Genomic DNA, 8,150 nt, shown 5'->3' with positions numbered 1-8,150 from the left:
ATAAAGCTTTACTTATCCAGGGCCTCTTCCCTTTCCATATAAAGTTGGTGATTTGTTTCTCCATCTCATTAAAGAATGCTGTTGGAATTTGTATCGGGATTGCATTATCTCTGTAGATCCCTTTGGGTAGTATTGACATTTTTACAATGTTGAATCTTCCTATCCATGAGCAGGGTATGTTTTTCCACTAATGTAGGTCTCTTTTGGTTTATTGCAGTAGTGTTTTTTATAGGTTTTCTTTGTATAGGTCTTTTACATCCCTGGTTAGATTTGTTCCTAAGTATTTTATCTTCTTGAGGGCTGATCTCAACTATGGGGGAAAAAAAAAAAAACTTTGTTAAAAAAAAGAATTACATACTCCTAGAAAAAGCTCGGGAGGCAGTACACCATAATGTGAACTGATGGTATCTGGGTAGTGAGACTGTGATTGATTTTCATTTTCTTCTTCTTAGCCTTTATTGTCCAGATTTTTTTTACAATGACCATGCATTTTTAGAATCATAACATTTAAAAAACAAAAACAAAACAATAAATGTTACTAAAAGCAAGTTAGGTACGATACTTTCTACTTGTGTGGCCTTGGACAAATCACTTGATCAATATGAGCCCTGCTTTTCTCTCCTATAAATTCAGGCTATTAATGCTTACATAGCAGAGTCGTGGAGATGAGAGATAATGTATGTACCCGGGCAGAAGGTAACTATGATTTCGGACCCCATATCAAGATCTGCTTTCTCCTCTACCAGGTGAGGCTGCCCACTATTGCTATAAAATAGTGCAGACTGAGTATTGCCTACTGTTCTACAAGTGAGTCCTTCCTGATGGTCAACAACAGTCCTTTCAGATCCATCTTTTCATTTCCCTACAACATGGCCTTGATTTCATCCACATAGGAAGAGGTTTTCCCACTCTGGCTACACTAACCTCCTTTTTACCATCTACTCATTTCTCACTAACCTGGTCTGCCAATGAGAATGGATATATTTATATGGCACTTCATATTTTATACAAGATATTCACATACTGACTCTTCCCTTCATCACCTTATTTTTTGAAAGAGTAGTTGTCATTTCCTATCTCTATTTCAGTGCTTATTAACCAACGAACTAACTAACGCATGACAACATGGCACCCTCGCTCCCACTCTACTGAAACTGCTCTTTCTTAAAATGATTCATTCATTCATATAGTCCACATAAGTTTATGAGCACCTAGTATGTACCAGGCACCTAGTATGTACCAGTTTATGAGCACCTAGTATGTACTAGTATGTACCTAGAATGTACCAGGGATAAAGCAGTGAATAAACAAAGTTCTTGCCCTCAGAAGCTTACAATGTAATTGTAATTGACTCATAGCGACCCCAGGTATTGGAGTAGAACTGCCCAGTAGGATTTTCTAGGTTGTAATCTTTATGAGAGCCGATGGCCAGGTCTTACTCCTGTGGAGTAGTTGAGTGGGTCCGAATCACCTTTTGGTCAGCAGCCAAGCGCTTAACCCTTGCACCACCAGGGCTCCTTACAGTCTCGTTGGGGATGCAAAAAAGTAAATATACAATAAAATGTCAAGCAGCGCCGTAAAGAGAAGTATCATGAACAAAAAGCAAAATAAGGGAAAAGAAAGTGATGGAGATTGAGGAGAGGTTATTTTGGATGGTGTGGCCAGGAAAGGCCTCTTTGAGGGGTGACATTTGAGCAGAGACCTGAAGGAAGTCAAGGAGTGAGCTGGCTTGTGTGGTTAACTTGGGGTGGGGACAACTCTAGGCTTAGGAAAGAGCAAATGGCAAAGGCCCTGAGATAGAAGCCTGCTTGACTTGAATGAGGAACTGCAAGGAAGATTGTGGTTTGAGTGGAGTGAGTGAGGGGAAAAGTGGAAGGATATGAAATCAGAGGGAGCAGAGAGGGGACCAGATCACGCAGGGCCTTGAGTTTATGGTAGGGACTCTGAGACTTGCATTAGTGGTGCAAATGGTTAACACCCTTGGCTGCTAATCAAAAGGTATGGGGTTCGGGTCCACCCAGAGACACCTCAGAAGAAAGGCCTGGTGACCTACTTCCAAAAAATCAGCCATCAAAAACCTTGTGAAGCACAGTTCTCCTCTGACACACATGGGGTTGCCATGAGTTGGAGTTGACTCGATGGCTACTGTTTTTTTAATTATGAGGAAGGTCTTCGCAATGACCAACAAACGATTTTTCCAGAGTTTTTATCCTCTTCACCTGCTCTACAGCAAATGATACTTTAGTCTTCATTCATTTAAAAAATCTTTGCTGAGCACCTACTGGGTGCTAGACTAGGTACTGCTGTGCTGGGGGAACATTCAAATGTGAACAAACTATCGTCTTGCCACCAGGACTCACTGCCCCAGAGAAAAGATAGAGCTGTAAACAGATGATAAACTATGGTGCCCCATGGGCAGCACCAGGACAGAGCCATGAACAAAGTCCTGTAGAGGCATCGAGAGATGCCATCTTCTCTCCCAGTCTCTTCTCCCTGACATGGCCTTATCCTGATTCATCTATCTCCCTTATTGCTCCTTCAATCCCCACCCTACCTCCAGTCCCATCTTGTGAGGTCCTGTTCAGATACCACCTCTTCTGGAAAGCGTTCCTTGATACCTCCTACCAGCTGTGTTCTCCCTCCCATGACTCTCAGCACTTCATTCCTGTTTCTCCATGATCTTCGTCCATCTGCCCTGAACTGGACCATGGTTAGTTGTGGTGCCCTTTCCCCTCGTGGTCCCACTGTCAGCCAAGCCCTGGCGCTGATGCATCTGTAAGCATCTTGTTATCTTTGCACAACATGAAATCTTTGATCATATGTGATACCTCTAACTGTCTGCAGCGCAGGAAGAGGCGATGTTCTCACAGACGTCAGCCACAGGAATTAGAGGCTGAGGGAGGCATGGGCTCGTTATCCCCAGAGAGCTTTCTGAACTGCGTAAGTCCCCACCTGCCTGTGCAACAGGGAGCAAGAGGGGCTGACCTCTGGATTTGAGAGCACCCCTTCCCTCACCCCGAAGGTTAAAGAAGGAGAGTAAACATGCTGAGAAGGACCCTCCTTGCCCTCAGCCTATACACTGACCCCGGAACTTTTCCTGAACTGGCATCGTGAGGGGTTGGGTGGTACCAATGTGGGCGGTGGCCTCTTCTCTTTCTGTTTTCAATTTTTGGTTCTTAAAATCTCTATTCCAAATGAGGGAAATGAAACCACTGATGACTCGCCCCAGCAGCCAGCTGACGTGGGGCAAGAGAACAATTCCTAGTTAAGGCCCCAAAGGAAATCCCCTTCCTGGTCATGTGCTGAGGCCAGGAGAAGTGGGGGAGGCACTAGCTCAGTGTGTGGCCAGGCCCAGCCACCAAGGTGAAGGGTCGAGATGGAAGGGTTGCTGCTCCATGGCCAGGAGCTGAGAGCCCAAGGCAGAGCATAAAAAACCAGAGAGGAGAGCAAGAGCCAGAGGACCAAGATCTTGGGCTTGGGGTGAGCTGCCATTTCCACATATAGACCCTACCACTCACTGCTGGGTTGCAATGGATTGTTCTTTTCTCCTCACAGACCCATCAAGAGGAGGGGAGCTGATTCTTGTTTCTCACCCTGGGCCTCTTGCATACTCTGCTCCCCACTAGGATGCGTCTCCCCTCAGAGTCTCTGTAGGTTCCCCCATAGTCCTGAATAGTGTGTGGTTAACATCTGGAAAAGCAATGGAAAGAAAGGGCAGAAGTCAAAGCTCACTTTGATCTCTTTGGGAGACAGAGAAGTGCCACCCTGACAAACTATCATGAAGCTTAGTTTAAGAGAAAACAAAGCCCTCAGAGGCGACGCCTGGAGTCCTAGACACGGCAGGCTTCCTGCCTTCCTTTCTCCTTTCTGTCTTTCCTTCTTTCTTCTTTGAGCAGATATTTATGAGTCTTTTTATATGCATTGGGCAGTACAGCTTGTAGAATAACACATGACCTCTGCCCGTAAGACATGTATAGGTAATAGTGTGGTTGGGGAAACAAGACAGAAATCCTAAAAGTTATATCACAGAACAAGAGATATCCTGAGGCCAGTGGATGTTTCAGACACTTGGTCTCATGGTGTCCACAGGAAGAGGTGGAGATGGCAGTGGGGAAGGCATCACAGAGAAGTGGGAGCCTAAGCCTGGACTTTGGGCTGGGGAGGGCTTGGGTAGGCAGAAGAGAGGCCATTCCAAGTAAAGGGACCCTCTGATGGAGGGAGTATGGAGAGGGGAGCATTTATTCTGTGGCTGGGGAAACAGTGAGCAGGTCAGACTGGATGAGACCCACTTGTGGACCACGAGGTGAAGTGTGGGAGGTAACAGGGAAGACAGGCTGGGGCAGGTCATGAGAGCCCCTCAAAGTCAGCCTGCTTTCTTTTCCAGCTGAGAACTGCCCACTTCCTTGCTTTCCCCTCAGGGATCTTGGTGTGCTGCTTGACACTGAACTTGGCTTTATTACTGTTGCACAGGGAATAAGTACAAACATCACAATATGTGGAACAGGCTCAAAGAAGCAGGCACCCAGGCCCCAGACTCTCATCTTCCGTGGAGAGGCGTGCTTGGCCAGGTATGACTGGACGCACCATGGGTTGTGCTAAGAGGAAGTTCCCTAACCGCCTCTGCCTGGAATATTGACAGCACAGTTAGGAGGGGACCCAGACCACCCAAACAAGTTGGAGAGTCCTGAGCTGTGCAGTCAGAGTCCTTGTTGGCATGAGGAATATTCTGTTTACAGCTGCAAATTCTCCCTGCTGAGCCAGCTTGCTGTGAGAATAGAGGGTGAACAGCTGAGCCATCTGCCATCAAACTGGCTTGTCTCTACACAACCAGCAGGACTATTGGTTGTCCAAGTTTTGTTGTTGTTGTTGTTTTGAAGGGCAGTAGCTGCCTTTCTCAAAAGAAATTCTGTAGAGAACCCCAACATATGAAACATATAAAAATGGAATTGCGCAGGTTGATGAAGAGATGGGGTGCCTGCAGTCCCATCTAGCCAGTTCTGAGGCATCTCTGAGGAACCCTTGAACTCTGCTGAATTCAGTCTTAAACTACTGATCCAGGTCAGGGAGGCAACTGTAAGCTGTGGAAAGATTTTACGCTGAGTGAGATGATCCAATATGCATTTTAGAAAGATGCCCGTGACCACTGTGTGGAGTTAACATTGGAGAAGGACAAAATTAAGGCCAGGGAGTCCAGTTTAAGGAGGCTACTGAAATGGTCTGTGATGAGGTTAATGAGCTTTAGACCTCATTCTGAGTTAGAATCAGCAGGAGCTGACTGAATGTGAGGGGTGCAGTGTGTGAGGGCCGGGCTGCCGGGGTAGATGCCTGCGGCCAAGGGTGCCAGTCATGTAAGAAGAGACACTGGCGGGGGCAAGGATAAGAATTCAGTGTGGAAAACATATTGCAGTGACTCTGGGACATCTAGGAGTTGACAGAGTAGACCGTTAAAAATATGTTTGGGTCTTCTTTCTTGGGAGAGAATGTTAGTGCTAGAGATCAAAATGTGGGAGTTATGAACATATTGGTAGATATGAAAGGCAAGAGAGTAGAGAATGTATATATAGGAGAAGAAAAAGGCTTGCAAACAAAATTTTTGTTGGTGGCAATTTGACTTTTACTGAAGTGTTTCATCATTGCCATCATTATTATCATTATGAAGGAATATTTTAGGGACCAGAGACAATTTTCTGGACATTGGAGCAGGAAGGACTTATTCTTGCTATCTTAGGCTGAACATGCCATGGGCAGTAATGCTATACAAAACCACAAATCAATTGGACTGCAAAAGATGTGACCCCATCCCGCCTCTGGGCAGGGCACTTGAACTCTCCAGATCTAATAGGAAATGAAGGAGCAGAACTGGTGACTCCTTCTCTGACCCTCCGAGTATTTACTCATTGTATTACTTCTTCCTCACTGGGCACGCACACACTACACTAGACGGTAAGCTCCTTGAGAATAGGAGTAATGAGATAATGCATATAATGCACTTAGCACAGTGCCTGCAACCTCTTAGTTCGTGGCTATTATTAATCCTCGTTGTTCTTTTGACGCTAGCAGGGAACTTTGCACACATTAGGTATTAAAAAATCCATTTATACATGTACACCCATGTTCATTGCAGCACTATTCACAATAGCCAAAAAATGGAAACAACCCAAATGTCCATCAACAGACCAAAAAAAACCAATCCAAACCCGTTGCCGTCGAGTCCATTCTAACTCATAGCGACCCTATAGGACAGAGTAGAACTGCTCCATAGGGTTTCCAAGGAGTGCCTGGTGGATTCGAATTGCCGACCTTTATGGTTAGCAGCCAAGCTCTTAACTACTATGCCAGCAGGGTTTCCAAACAACATGTGGTACGTACCTCCAATGGAGTTCTACTCAGCCATAAAGAGAAACGAACTTCTGATACACGCCACAACATCGATGAACCTTGAAAACTTCATGCTGAGTGAAGTACATCAATCACAAAAGAACAAATATTGTATCATCCCACTTTATGAAACATCGAGAATAGACAAGTGTATAGAGAGCAAAGTTTGTTAGTGGTTACCAGAGGCTGGAAGAAAGGGGGAGTCATTGTTTAGGAAGCACTGAGCATCTGTTTATGGTGATGGAAAACTTGGCAACCAGCACTGGTGATGATTGCATGACATGATTAACGTCATTGGTGTCACTGAATTGTCCATGGAAACAACGTTGAACTGGCAAATGTTATGTATACGTATATATGTGGACATATATATATATATTTAACAACAGCAATAATAAAAAGAAAGTCCATCCATGCAGTCTATGATCAAGAAGCACATGGCCCCCTCTCACAGTCCATCGCAAAACAATTACCATTTCTATTTTTTTTTCCTTAGCACACTGCTAAGCACATAAAAGGAGATTATTTATAAAGATGAGCTCAGTGGATGACCCTTCCAGTGAACTCTCTCCCTTTACAAGTGGAAAACGTGTGTCCTGCTCATTCCCAACGTTTGCCTCCGCTTGGTCTTTGGATGGAACCTTGGAGAAGAGTTCCTGGGTCAGCAGAGCTCACAGGCAAGGGCCCCCAGCTAGCTATTCCTCAAAAACCCTGAGAAAGCCTGAAGAGCCTATATAAATATCCCACCTCCTTTGGACTAAACCCAGCAGGCAGTCCAAAGGGGCTACTGCTCGCCACCGGGCCCTCTCCCCTCCCCCGCGCCAGCGGAGGCTGCAGTTCCCTCTAAGATGCCTGCTCTGTGTGAGCCCCGGGTGCTGAGCCGCTGAGCAGCTCGCTCTCCATGTGACTTCAGTTTCCGTCCGTTCCTTCCGCAAGTGCTAAAATAATCTGATGCCCTAGAGAGGAGGCAGCCCAGCCCCGCGCTTTGGCTGCTCTCGAGGAGCCTGGGCCCCTGCAGAGCCGCGCCCCTGGAGAGGATGCGCCCCGCCGAGCCGCCTGGGCCTGCGGGAGCCGTGAGTATTTCCTGCGTGGCGGCCTTCCCCCGGGCAGCCGCCTAATCGAGGTGGGCGAGCTTGGGGCAAGGTGGGGCGGTAGGAGGTCAGCCCTATGGCCCACAGCTCCGGCCTGACGGGGAAGCTGTGGCTTACTCATGCAGCGCCGTGGCTTCTGTGTCGGTGTGGGGGCTCCAGCAGGGCCCTGGTGTGGGTGGGAACACCTCTGACACGGAGCCGAAAAAGTTGGCCTTTGAGAGTGGAAACAAGCAGGGCATCAGAGTCAGACCTGGGTTCCCTTCCCGGCTCTGTGCGGAGAATGCGAGCAGGTCAGTACACCTTTCTGAGTCTCAGTTTCTACATCTGTGAAATGGGGACAATAATGCCTCCCTCCTCCGGGGTGGGTGGACTGGATGCAGTGAGACCATTCTGTGAATACCCAGCGTGTTGAGTGTTTGGATCTCCTTTCCTGCCCCACAGCGTGGATCGAGAATCACCATTTGTGGGTGAGGACACTGAGACACATGCATTAACAGCACAGATATTTACGAATGTCTTCCATCTGCGAGGTGTGTTGCAGGCTCTGGAGATACAGCCCTGAAGCAGACAGGCAAAGCCCTTCCCCCACAGAGCATGTGTCTTTGGGAGATTCACTAGGCTTCGCACAGCTACTAAGTGGCAAAGGGGGACTGGAACTCAGGCCCTTCCGAGGCCTCGTCC

General features: G+C 47.1%; 1 protein-coding gene across 3 annotated transcripts in view; it reads left to right on the top strand.

Moving 5' to 3' along the window:
- Positions 1-3,330: 3,330 nt before the first annotated feature.
- The window catches only part of NRROS (negative regulator of reactive oxygen species), a 25,141-nt gene continuing 20,321 nt past the window's right edge, over positions 3,331-8,150 (top strand). Inside the window, exon 1 of one of the 3 annotated variants that reach the window (XM_023728754.1) lies at positions 3,331-3,480. The gene's annotated coding sequence lies outside the window, so the exon portion shown is untranslated. Of the gene's footprint in view, positions 3,481-7,317; positions 7,452-7,500; positions 7,760-8,150 lie in introns of those variants that run through there. The other 2 variants (XM_004373588.2, XM_023728753.1) reach the window with 2 other exon arrangements.

The sequence above is a fragment of the Trichechus manatus genome, unplaced genomic scaffold (assembly GCF_000243295.1).
Source record: "Trichechus manatus latirostris isolate Lorelei unplaced genomic scaffold, TriManLat1.0 scaffold00026, whole genome shotgun sequence".
Lineage (NCBI taxonomy): Eukaryota > Metazoa > Chordata > Mammalia > Sirenia > Trichechidae > Trichechus > Trichechus manatus.
This window is presented reverse-complemented; position numbering and strand designations above follow the sequence as displayed.